At 44.2% G+C, this 13830-nt stretch overlaps 1 long non-coding RNA gene across 4 annotated transcripts in view; it reads right to left on the bottom strand.

Annotated features, from left to right (window-relative positions):
* LOC108448737 overlaps positions 1-6902 on the bottom strand; it is a 213677-nt gene extending 206775 nt beyond the window's left edge. For all 4 annotated transcript variants that reach the window (XR_001864739.1, XR_001864737.1, XR_001864738.1 and 1 more), the window contains exon 1: positions 6662-6902. This is a non-coding gene — a long non-coding RNA (uncharacterized LOC108448737). The remainder of the gene's footprint in view (positions 1-6661) is intronic.
* Between the last annotated feature and the right edge of the window lie 6928 nt (positions 6903-13830).

Here is a 13830-nt window from a genome sequence, read left to right as displayed (position 1 = left end):
CCATGCTGAGCACCCAGTTGCTTGGCTCTTATGACATTGCTGCAATTTCTGGCACAAGAAACAGCACAAACAGGGCTCCAAAGACTCCTCTTTTGAGGCTGCAAGCCCAGGACCCACATCAAAGCCGGATGCTTGACTGATGTTTGCTTGGAATGATGGTGTTGGAGGGAGGGGGCCTATCTGCCTACCATGCCTGGAATATGTGAGTTATTGGCACAGCCTCCAGCCACGCCGCAAGCTGTGTGTCAGTTAAAATGGGGATCTGGAGAGCAGCAAGCCCAGGCAAGCAGAGATGGGCAGCAAGTTTATTTATTAAGCAATTAAAATGGGTAGATGGTCATCATAAGAGGTCAAGAGGAACAACCTGGCAAACTCTTCTGTCGACAACGAAAAGAAGTTCAAGTTCAACAAGCCTAGTATCAGCATTTCCCAAATACGTGCCCAGAAACCAGCACTGCCCTGGGATCTCAGGCTTTTACACAAAAATCACCATTTCCACCAGGGCCACATCATCCACCCCTGCTGCAGACCACTTTTACAAAGCCCAAAACATAGAGCAAATATCTCCAGCAGCTCCATTGTGCTTTGAGGCTTCTCTTCTTCTGCTCAGAGGACTTTCCTCTGGGAACAGAGGCAATCATGGCAGCAGAAGGGAAGCCAACACCTTCCAGAGCTGATTTTCGCAGTAGCATTAAGATGCACCACAGCTTCTCTGCTGCTTGGCACCACAGTGAAATGGATGCTCTGGGAAGAGAGAGGGAACAGGCTCTTGTCTTTGCTGCCAATACCTTCAGAAGGTGCACAGAGTGTTGCTGGAATAACCTCATGTCCACATCAGCCACACTGACTCACGCATGGGTCAGACCACAGCAGCCACCACCAGCCACAGGAGGGGACAAACAGGGTGGGAACGGGGTCCCCTGTCCATCCCCAGCTGCACCCACCCCTTCATGCTACAGGGACAGGAAATTGATAGCTGTGGCTCAGAGGGAGAGAAGGTGCCATCAGGCAAGAGTTACCCTGCATCAAAGGTTCCCTTCAATGGGAAGGAGAGAGGGAATCTGGGCAGGAAAGATTTCAGGACACCAGCAGGCAGCAAAGGGCATCTCATTCAAAAAGTGCTCAGCAGTTTCATCGCACAAAGCAAAAATAAGAGACACCCCTTTAAGATACAGTGAAAGGAGAAGCGTGCTGGAGAGGAAAGGGAGGGGCGGTGGAAAGGGGTGCGAGCAGCTGGAGAGGAATTCCAGCGGGACAGATACACAGGCAGTCACAAAGTCTGTTAATTATTTAAAAAATAAACTAACACAGAAAAGAACGTCCTGGGGAGGAGGGGGAGGCAGAACCTCAGGGTACCCATCAATTATGCACAAACCAGCTCGGGGACACTGTGAAAAAGGGTCCTGTGGGCACCATCAGAGAAATGTCACCAGAAGCTGGCCCCAACCCACTACCGGTGACACAGCACGGTACCTTCGTGACCCTTTGTTACCCCTGGCTTATTGTGTTTCGTAACTTGAGTTGGTACCCGCAAGAGGAAACAAAGGAACACAAAGGCTTGGCAATGGTTTGTGTTTCTAATTGCATTGCAACCGTGCGTTTTCACCTGGCACTCCCCTGGCACATCAAGAACGGGACAGCCTGGAGCCTCCCTCCTGCTTCTTGAAACAGTGACCACAACAAACAATTGGGTGTTAAGCAGAAGCCAACTGCATCCAGGTTGCTGCTGCCAGATCAAGGTGAACAAAGCTACAAGGCAGGAGACACAGGAAATAAATCTGTCCTTACCGAACACTTTTCCTGGCTGGAGCTTGGACTGATATGGAGCATCTCCTCCAGAGCTGTAGATTCCAACTTTTTAACAGGATCAGGTCACACACACTGCTCCTGGGGACTACACAACATGATTTTTCTTGGCCAGGCAGCCACCTACACTGCTGGCTTTCAGGTCCTTTTTTTTTTCTCCAAGAGCTCCATTAACAGAAAACCACTAAAACATGACAAAGCGGCAAAAGCATTTCTTCCCAGTTTTAATATTTTTCTTATAACTTGAGCCTTGAAATGATATCCCAATATCTTTAGTAAAGCTCTGGCCAAGAAAGTCTGAAGCTTAAGAGGGGAAGAGCCATCTCAGGTTCAGAATGGTAATCCTGCATCCTGCATACACTTCTATTGTTTCTTGCTATGATGAGAAAATATTAAATATTGCCTAGAAACCAAAAGCATTAACTTGCCTCATGCACACCATCAAATAGACATTGAACAATAAGAGGTTTGGCTTACAAATGGGTGTTGCTAGAATTCCAGTTTTCATCCTTGTCCTGGTTTTAAACCACAACAAGCTTGTAAGTATGAGGACCCAAAAAATTACAAAATCTTAACCCATCCAGGTTGTCCTAATTCCTTCTATTCCTCCAGTCTTGCTTTATCCGTGGGCAAAATGGCTTTTCTTTGCATTGAACTACTCCTTAAATCCTACAGAAACATGAAGCTTGCAAGCAAGAGGGGTGATGTGCGTTTGATAGAAACCACCCATATAAGTGAAACCGCAATTTTTACGATAAATCAGCAAATGGGTGAGCACGCAGAAACGGTATCTGCCATAATGATTTATTTAAAATAAACAAATCCAGCTGTGGTAAAATAACGAGTTCTCTGCAAATACACACACAAATTCTGGCTATTTCATTATGAACATATTAAATCTAGTCCCTCAACTCCAGCTCTTGATGATAATTAAATACACATAGATGTACTGCAGTGGATTTGCTCCTGGTAATTTGCATAGCAGAAAATAATTACTCTGGCAATTAGATACAGTACTACGTGCTGCTTCTTTATGTGCACCACAAATTTCTTCTGATGTTTTGGCATCACCCTTTAAGAAATTAATGAAGGCCCCTTTCCTATTAACAGCATGCTACAGTGGGTTCGTGGTGGCTTTGTCTCATGTATTTGGAATAACTTTTGTCCTTGTTGCTAGGGCTGGTGCTGCAAACCTCTTGCTGCCTTTAAATAGCCAGCTCCTTTGCTGGCAGTGGTGTTTTCCATTTGTTAGCTATTATATTGGTCATTTGTCCAATTGTGCTGCTCTTGTCCAGTGATCAACCACACAGTGCCAGGGCATCCCTCAGTTCAAGGGAAATAATCAGTTCGTTCCCCTCCTGTCCAGGCTATTTGTCCTGTCATACACAGGGATGATGCATCTCTGACAGAGGAGAAAAGGTGCAGACTTGAATCTGTTTAGGTGAGACTCCTCATCCCAGGCTAAGCTTTAAAGTCCTCAGGTTGAGAAAAGTAATCCCCAGCTATCAGCAGGAGCAAAGGGAAGGATTAGGTAGAAGAGGAGCATCAGGCAAAACAAAGCCACAGAACAGATTTGCAGGGCTGAGTTTTGTACAGCCAGAAAGCCCAGCCTTTTCTTCTCTAAAGGCATTTCCCTTTCAACATTGGTCATAAAAGCCTGTGAGAAAGCCTTCTCTCCCTCTTGAGGCTGCTGCCTGAGCTACAGCTGGCCCCGCCAGCAGCCTTCCCTGCATTTCAACCCTGAGCCTGTGCTGAAAGGGAGGGGATGTCTCAGGTTAATTCCAGCACCTCTGGATCTCCAGAAGGTATCACAGCTTCAGTGTTTAAAGATGGGAGGCATATACAATAAATTTTGATTATTCAGGTCAAGAACTTTGATAAATGCTTGAGAACCCATTTGCTGCCAGTGCACATCTAATAATAAAGTGAGAACAGGGAAACATCAAAGACAAAACAGACAACAAGAAATGTGTGTGTGAGGTGAAACCATCACCATGGGGAACTTCTCTCCTCACCCAGACAGCTCCTGGTCCTGCTTCCTTATGACCTCGGAGCATTTTTCACTGGTGCTGCCACTGCTCTTGCCCTGCTGCCCTGTGCTGCCCCAGCTCCTCTCAGCTCTTGCCTAAAGACATTTCTCTCTCTCCTGAGCAACCTCCCACTTTCTACTGTCCCTCACACTTTGATTTTGAGTGAGGTTTAGTCTACTAGCACAAACTGCTGAGAGAAAAGATGGCCTAGAAGTGAGGGTGACAGCCTGGGCAGGGGAGAGTCACGTTCAATTCTCTCTGCCACTGACTTCTTGCCTAACCCTGGGCATCTTATTTCACACCTCTTCCTGTCCACCACTGCCTTCTTCAAAACACTGCTCAGATATATCTGGCTATTTCATTATGAACATATTAAATCTAGTCCCTCAATTCCAGCTCTTGATGATAACTAAATACACATAGTTGTACTTCGTTCAAAACATTTTGAACTTGATGTTAGCCACCAGCCACGTCAAAAAATCCTGTCAATTTTGGCTGGATGTTTATCCTTAGGTGAAACTGCAATTCTGCCATCAACCATAGCCAGACTCTGTTCTTCAGCAGATTCAGGCAGGTTTCACCCTCCCTTCCCAAGGGTCACGGCCAACGCTGCAGTCTGACCCAGCTCCCTGGGCACACACTGTGAGATGAACATGCAGAGGTGCTGCAGCTCTCCTACAATGAGCCCCAAACCCACCTGGAGGCCAGGCAGAGCTGGAAGGGTGGGGTATGGCCACCCAACACTTTCTAGCACTGAGAAGCACAGCGTGCTGCTGGGGCATGAAAAGGAAGAGAAAAAAATGCAACAAAAGACAAGGATAAAAGGACTTCCATTCCAAAGCACAATTAGGAAGAATGCACCCCTTTTTCTCAGGGTTAGACTTTTTTCTTTTTCTCTCTTTGGCCTGGCTCATGGCTGCCTGTAGATCCCTTTCCTGGTTGCCTAGCAGGGCTAGCATTCATGGCAAGCTGAGGTACACCATGGATGCTCCCTGGAAGCTGGCTGCTATTTCCTAGCCAGATGTCTTTTATTTCAGTCAGTGTCATTGCTTGAAGAGCAACAATAGCACTTTATTTCCATGGCTCTCATCTTCAGATAGTCTAGCAACAACCTTGCCTTACCTTCAGCTCTGTTGTACCCTCCATTAATAGCTCGTACAAAATAATTCAAAACAAATCAAGAAGGCTAAACCTGTAAATCCTCCCATTCTGCAAGGCCAAAGGGTTATTTTACAAAGCACAAGCACTCAGGCTACACAGTTCTGCCAAAGTGCCCCGTAAGAGTCAAGAACAGCTGAAGCAATTAGCAATGCCCCATTCTCCTCCAAAAGGCACAAACTCCAGGGAAGGAATCAATAGGAAAACTTTACAATACGGAGCCCTTAGCTCAAGACACGTTTTACGGATAAAGCCTTTAAAAGGCAGGGGATAAGATGCTAGACTAGGACTTAGGATAAGACTGAACTCTATCCTTGAATATCTGGCCGTGCCATGGATTCATGGGTTCCCCCATGTAAAAGGTAAGATACTGGTATTTGTTTCCTTAATCAAATTGCTTGGAGGCCACTGATGGAACAGGCTAGACAAGAACTAAGCCTCTGAGCTATTTATACCTTCCCATTATTTAACAGAATAATTTTAACTCTGAGATGTGCCAGAGCAGACACGGGGATAAAAGCTTCTGCAAACTTTTAACTACAGGCACCACACTTGCAGGATATCTGACAGGAGATTATCCATCTCCTCCTGCTTAGTTTTTGAATGGGATTTGTGACGTGTCCACTTGTCCAGGCAGGAGGTTCAATTTGCTGATTCCTACAGTCCCACATCTCTAAAAATTGCACTTTTTACAAACTGGAAAGGGAAAATGCTCTCCTACACCTGCTGGCTACATGATGGATGGAGAGGCAGTTCAACCTCTCACAATGAATTCCTGTTAACACAATTGGAATGCAGGTTTCCAAAATACTGCCTGAAAGGTGAAGTCTACCCAAAACTTTCAATTTAGAAATTTCACCTTCACAAACCTGTATTTCACCTGAGATCTTTGTGATTTGTCTGTGCCTTTCATCATCTTACAGCCACCTAACACCTCAGCCACATAAAGCACTAAGAACAGGACATAGAGAAATATTGTGATTATAAAACTGATTTATTGTTTACTCTCACAGGGCCTAGTTGTTACTTCCACTGAATTCAATGGGAGCTTTGCCATCAACTTCAATAGGGTGGAGCAGAGCCAGGGACTTTTGTCTGTTAATTCCCTGTGGATCATTTACAGCTTTCCAAGCACCACTGCAAAAATAAACTTCAGATTTTTAAAAAAAACCACACGCACACACAACAAAAAAACCAACTGGAGTTAAAATGTGTATAAAGACCCAAAGAGAACCACTGGCATAATATCCCTACAGTATTTCAGAATAACTCATTATTTACTCATTAAATCAGCAAACGACAGCTCCATTTCTCAGGATCAGCAGTGTGTGCATTTCTCACGCCGGCAATCAAATTATTCACAAGCCGTGTACATAATTTGCTCTTGAATATATATAAAGTTTAGATATAATGAGTTGGGCTCAGAGCACAGAGACATAGCCAAAAGTGAGCTGTATAAGTGACAGTGCTCTGGAGGTGCCAAGCAAAGACATCCATGCAGGGGAGGGAACATCTCTTCTGGGTTCCTTTCTGGTGTGGTTCAATTGACCAACTCTAAGATGCCCAAGGTCCTGGCAAGGGAGAGAGAGCAGGCTACAGAAAACAACCAGCCACGTTAAACAGATAAACAGGGAGCCAAAATAAAGAGAGAAAAGGTGAAAACTCACCTCCTATTTCTTCCACCTTTAAGGTGCCTCTCCAATCTCAAGTAGCACATGACAAAACTGAATACTAGGATCGAGTTTGTGCAATTTTGCACACCGTTGTCACATGTTTTCAGACAGAAGTCATCTGAAACTAAATATTTTCCCTGCAGAAGCATGGGACATGTCACTCTTTTCCAAGTTTCCACCAGAGAGTCAAAAACTACAGCCCTGGACTAAAATGGGTCAACGCTCCTGGATGAACCTCCACCATCTTTCTGAAGTAATTCTCATGTCAACTGCTTGGGAAAAGTAGGACTAAGACAAAGGGGAGCTGAAAGCCTGGGGCTTGAATGGAAACTATAAAAGGAACAAAAGTAGCAGCAACAAAACTCCAAGGACTCCTTTGGCACCCAAGGAGGAAGCTTAAAATACAGCCAGCGTCTCTCAGCCTTTTTTCCCTATCTTAGTCTAAAAAAAAAAAAAAAAAAAAAAAAAAAAAAGAAAGAAAAGAGACAGCTCTTCGAAACAATCTCTTTCTGTGTAAGCTGTTGCCAGAGTCTGAGAGAATAAGCCAGGGTTTCTGTGCCAGCCCATTCACATGGCCAGGTGAAAAGAAACTCATTCCTTTACAGCCTGTGCTGCCCCACACAACATCTGCTGAGAAAGTGGGATGGGAAACACCAAAAAGGGGAGAAGAGAACAGCCGAGGCCTTCAGGTTAGAAGGGCAGCCTGTTCCCACCAGGGAGCCCCTCTTTCACTCGCAGACAACTGCTGCATTTGACATTTCAATGGGAACTGAGGCAGAGCAGGAGGGAGGGCGATGGAGGAGGGGGCGGTGGGAGAGCACATAAAGGGACTGGAGCGAGAAAGGCAAGGAGACAAAAATTCTGCATCTCTTTCATTTTTGCTTTCAGGGTATTTTTTCTGCCCATAATATGACAGTCAGTAGAAAGAGGAGAGTTTCTTTTAAAATCACACAGATAGGCAGAGAGGGTTGGTCCTGCTAAAAACTTCTTCAAGATGAATCAATTTTATGGGGCCTACAGAGCAAAATTCTTTTTTTTTGGTCATCCCTTTTTTTGTTTGTGTTTTCAATGAGAAGGAAAAAGGATTTACATAAAATAAACAAAAAGAATGAATAGCAGCAAACCCTGCCATGGGCACCAACAGTGGATGCTTTTAGAAGAGTTACATGAATATTGTTTCAGTGTTCAGCATTGTCTGAGGGTTCAACACAGACACATTCATCCTGGGAAGTAATTCTGGGGTCCTGATCACTCCATACAAACCCCTCAATGAGAGCTGCATGCTTTTTAAAATCTGCTTTATAGAATCTTTCATCCAAACACATCAGAGTAATTTTGTAAAGGCTTCAAAGCAGCCCTGTGCCATGAAAGGGTATTATCTCCATTTTACAGAACAGGAAACTGAGGCCCAGAGGGAATCACGCAGGCAGCATCCAGAAGTGAATCACTGGCAAAGCCTGGAATAAAACTGGTTCCCTGGAGCACCATGCTCATCTGCAGTGAATGCAGAAATGGCCTTGGCTAAGCAAGAGTCTCTCCGCTGGGTTTTACGTCAAGCCCAAATACGTAAACCAAAAATAATACAAACAAGGCTCAAACCAAAATAGTGCTTTCATACCTACAGTCAGTGGATATGAATTCATAGACAACACCAGTCCATGTGCTGGGAAGCATGGAGGAACGTTTCAGGATTTGGTGAGGGGATAAGTGAATGGCCAAGGCGGGAAGACGGCAAAGGAGAGACCAGGAACAGCTTCTCTGAGGGGAAACTCAAGGAGGTTAGGGCTATCCTCGGGACAGAGAGGTGAAACTGGGGTTCCACCTTCACAAATCAAAATGGGAAACGAGGTATTACATCCACAGTTCATAGATCACAGAGTGGTTTAGGTTGGAAGTGACCTTAAAGATTATCTCATTCCAACCCCTCTGCCGTGGGCAGGGACACTTTCCACTAGACCAGGTTGCTCGAAGCCTCATCCAACCTGATTGCTTTTCTCAGTAAGAATTTCCATGAATTCCACTCATGGTCAGTGAGGGAGGCAAAAATCCAGAGCTTGCAGGATTGACACCATGCTCAACACTTGACACACGCTGTGCAGCGGCCAGGGGTGTGTGTTATTTGCTTGGGACGAGGGTCACACGCAGAAGAGAATCTCCAAAAAGCCACAAAGCCCTCACTGTCTGGGCTATAACTCAGAAGTGAGGATTAAGAGGTTAAAATGCTTTGTGTTCAGCTGGAATCAGTCTAGAGAGAGTTCAGCATCACTTACCCTTTTGTGTGTCAAAAATAGCCAATCTTTGATCCTTCTTGACTGCTGTGACTCAATATTACTTCCTTTCTGTCTCTGCTCCCCTCTACACACATGCCAGTGGGTTCTTGTTAAAGGGCCAGTTTGCACTGGGATAGATTTAAGGATGATGAAACAAAGCCACAGGTGCTTCTCAGTCACCCTGGTCAGTGTGGGATGTGTCACACCTCACAATGAGCAAGTGCAACCTTGGCCTCCTTCCTGCCAATCCAGCCTTGTGGCTCTACCCATGGCTCTCCAGACTTTCCAACCTCTGCAGTGACCATTTTTACTTTTATACATCACAAGCATCTGAAAATCCATAAGGTCCATCAGAAGGCATTGAGATAACTTGCCAAAATTATTTTAGAGCGGTTTGAGGGTTTTGTTTCAAGTCAGAAGATTCCCTACTAACACCTCTGAACTGCATGTCTCTATTTTCCATCTGCAAAACAGAAAACAAAAAAATTCCCACACAAGCTACCCACATTGAAACCCTGTGGGGAAGACAAAGCTGCAAAGTACCAGTAAGAGGTTAAATCCCTCCCTGTTGCCTCACAACCAGCTGTCAGGGAGAAGACAGCAGGAGATAGGAAAAAATGAAAGTTCTTCTCTAACTATAAATAAAGTCGCCCATTATTATTATTGCAGTCATAAAGCAAGTAAGGAAAGTTTCCCATATCACAGTATATCCCCTCCCCAACCTTCAATCCCCAGGAGAAGTAACTGAGTGGCAACAGAGCAGAGCCACCAAGGCTCTGTCAGGGGATGAGGACAAGTGCAGAGGACAAATCCATCCACCTCGTACCATATGGGGCTGAAGTCACCTCCCTGTGCCCAGCACTGAGAGGTTTCACTGTTCTGGCTGCCACGTTTTGTAACACATACTCAGACACCAGATATCCACGGGGTAACAGTGAGTAATGTGCTGGCTGCTATCTGCCTTGCTGAAAGGGTGATAAGAGTCAGCCAGAGATAGTCCTGCTTCCCAAATTAGATAGCTAAGTGATCAGGCCCTTAGAAAAAGAACACCACAAGCCCTTCCCCACCATTACCTTTCTACTCACAGATAAGCACTGAGCATTGCTAAGGCAATGTTAACTGCAGCCTCAGCCCCCAGCCTTTAAAAAGTCATGACTCAGACAAGATCATGAAATTGGTTTAGATTTAATGTGACTTTTTCCATTAAAAAGCTAACTTGAATGAGCTTTGGGTTTTCTCCTCACTGCTGGACTAGAAATGGGTTTTAAAACTGAAAACGTGATCAAGAGACAAGTTGCTGTTCCTGCAGCTGTTGGACTTCAGAGAAATATTTCCATTTGCAGGAAAGGTACAACTTATTCCCAGCCAAGAGATGTGGCGACAATGTGTCTCTGTCAAAAGCATTCCTCAGGCTAAGTGAGGCGTCTTCTCTGCCCTCGGCTCAAGCCAAGTTTTCAAGCTCTAGTTCATATATATTCCCCCCAAAATAACTGCCTCAGAGCCACAGAAGTGTGTTAGCTCAAAGCACTGCTTGATGATAAATTTGCTTTGCTGCAGCAGTTGATCCACGTATTCACACCAACAGCTTGTGGGTCCCTTCCAACTCAGGATATTCTGTGATTCTATGAACTGGTTTTGGACAATAACTTCTGGCAGGCAGAGGCAGGGCAGGTGCCTACGTGGGTGCTGAGGAGAAGCAATAACACCTGGACCCATCGCTGGTGTTTGGTTCAGGGCACCAGAACCAAGCTCCTGAGATGTTTGGCCACTACTTTGAAATCCCTCCCAGCCCCTGCAGTAGGGGCTTGTCCTAGAAACAATCAGGGAGGGACCTCAGATGGTTCAGGCTGTTTGAAATCTTGTTTATATCCAAGGTCCTGTCCCCAGTGCCCTCTTGCACAGCAAGGAGCATAGACATGCCTCAAGTGAGCACTGAAATAGGGTGACGGGTTTGTTTGGGGAGGGGGAATAAAAAAAATGTCACCCCCACATGTCCAAATGGAAAATCATTAATAATTTGACAATAAAAAGGACTCTGGATGTGGAGTTTTGGTGACACTCATCAGCTTTATCTGCCTTGGATATAAAACACTGTAGATCCACACCTCCCAAAAACAATGAGATGAAAGATCTAGGGTTCATCACTCACTGAAGACCAAGCTGATCACAAAGCTGAGATCAGACTTCAGCCAAACCTTCCTGTGAGCACAGGAACACTGCAGCAGTTCTGGTATCAGCAAGCTCCTAGAGAAAGGACCATTTTTGTACAGCTCTTAACACCAGCTTAGCACCGTTTAATTTTCCAGCCCAAAAGGAAACCTCTGGTTTGCCAGGTCAGTTCTGGGCAGTACTGCACCATTGGGTGCAAGCACTGAATTTGGAGTCTTCCCTACCTAGGGCTCCTTAGTCACACCCTGAGAAATTGAGGGGGAGAAAAAAAAAAAATCAGAGAAAAAAATTTAAATAAAAACGTAATAAAGTCACCTGTAAGATGTACATGGGTACCTTGCCTGCCTGCTGCTACAATTGGCAATATTTTCAACTGAATTTAAAGCAGATGAAAGCCCTGAAGGGTAAAGCCTGCTAACTTTGCCTCCCACCTACCCACCAGTTCCAGAAATAAATCTTGTGGGTTTGGAAAGAGCTCCTTCCCCACCTCTAACCACAGGCTTGACAGTCCCCACCAAGCCTCTCTATTTCATTAGTTTCTGGATATTTCACACACACACACACAAGTACTCACACACTCAGAGAGCTGCCCACTTACAAACCTGACAAGTAAAATTATTCCCTCCTTCTCCAGCCCTCCTAATTGCCTCCCTTGGGTTCTTGTGGAGTGTAAACGTCACTGGCTAAATATTAAGTTCATGCAGTGTCACCATGACGCCTTCCATTAGAGCAATCTCTGTCTCACAGCTCAGCCTCTCCGTTACCTCTCATTTCACTGCTAGGACCCACATGCAGCCTGCAGCTCTCCAGCCCAACTTTAAATAATTGTGCCAATTGGCCTCAGCCATTTAAAGATAATTTTCTTAGGGAGCCATTTGAAAGTGGATGGTGATTTAAAAAAAAAAAAAAAAAAAAAAACCAAACCAAAAAACTGTCTTTTTTCTAAAGCACATTTTGTTTTTTCTAAAAGCACATTTTTTAGATGTGCTTTCTCTTGACAGCTTTCTCACAAATTATTGGTAATTCAAGACCTAATTAATTCAATTTCTTTAAAATGAAGTCATGATATAAGGGTTATTAAAAGGTTTACAGTATTTACCATCTTAAATCTTCACTGCTGGAGGCTTGTGATCGCTCCACAGTTTCTGCAATTCTTTTCATTTTATTTTTTGGAACAAAAGTGAATTTCATGGTGAATTTTCAAAAGTGAATTTACCTTTCACAGAAGCATTGTCTTCCCAAGCTGCTGCTGTTGTTCATGTCTCCTGAAATTCAAATGAAGGTCCATGCCACCTGCAAGGAACAGCAATGATTTTAATTGGATTGTAGGAACTATCAAGAGATAAACAGGCAACAAAAATAATTAGTATTAGCAGTTCCTTTTTTGCAAATTGGGACCTGCAACACTTGCTCCTGAGTTCAGGATGCAAACCAGCTCTTCCCAAAAAAGACATTTGAACCTCATCCCTAGAAGTGATGGGATCTTAAAAACTGAAGAATCAGCAGAGAGACAGAAGAAACTGCATAAGAATTGGACTTAACCAGAGAAAATGGAAAAAATAAGTGAATCTGATTTCTGATGCCTGGGGGTTACTCAGAAAACAGCAGTAACAAATTAAGATTTATTGTGTTAATGTATAGAAAATTTCTTTAGCCTGATATTTTGCAACAGAGTGAATTAACAAACAGAATTAATTGACTGATTCATAACAAACTATCTTCATATTGCTTGGATTAATGATAGTGGTGAGCAGCAATGGTAATTGCTTTCCTCTTTTTAAAGGTGCAGATAATAAAAACAAAGTATACAAACCCAGATGCTTAAACCTGGGCTCCTGAGGATATATTTGAGCATCCAACATTCTTATTCTAATTTTCAAAATGTTCTTAACAGCTCAGCAGCTTTGAAAACCAGACTATACCGTTCGTAGCCAACCAGGAATATTTGAAGTTCATGATTTAAAAGGACAAAAAAACACTGAAAATGAACAGCTAAAATAGCAAAGCACCCACTCACTTCCCAATTGATTTCTTTCAACAGTTGAATCTGTTGGTTGCAGACTGAACAGGGAGTCAAGAAATCCCATTTCTATTTCCAACTCCATCAGTAATGATGTTTGGGAGAGTTTCTTCTAGGAAAGATCATCTTCAAATCCTTCCATATCAGATATCAATTTGTCAGTGTTGGTTTATGACCGTGAAGCCTTTGCATTAATAATCACGGAATCATTTAGGCCGGAAAAGACCTCTAGGATCATCAAGTCCAACCATTAACCCAGCACTGCCACATTCACCACTCACCCACATTCCCAAGCACAAGATCTACATGGTTTTTGCTCGTTTTCAGGGGTGGTGATTCCCCACTTCACCATAAGGTAAAGGCAGAACCCCCTGTAGCTCAAAGCATGGACTGGGTGTCGGGACAGGAATTTTCCAGCACCCACCACCCCAGAGCATGGCCATGGGGGATTCATACAGCCCACCTGTGCTCCTGCTGCCACAGACCAGACTGCAGCATCCTCTTTCAGGCTCTAAACCAGCACCTTGGTGACTGCAACAGACCATTTAGGATACAAGCAAGTCTAATATGACCAGCTGCTACTGCTGTTAATAGGTAGCTATTTATATTCCTCCTTTGCATAAAACACACGACCCTTATCCAAGAATATGGAAGCACTTTTGGTCCCCCAGACAAATACCTAAAGCTAGTCAAAGGTGCAGGAA

The sequence above is a fragment of the Corvus brachyrhynchos genome, unplaced genomic scaffold (genome assembly GCF_000691975.1).
Source record: "Corvus brachyrhynchos isolate BGI_N302 unplaced genomic scaffold, ASM69197v1 scaffold97, whole genome shotgun sequence".
Classification (NCBI taxonomy): domain Eukaryota; kingdom Metazoa; phylum Chordata; class Aves; order Passeriformes; family Corvidae; genus Corvus; species Corvus brachyrhynchos.
This window is presented reverse-complemented; position numbering and strand designations above follow the sequence as displayed.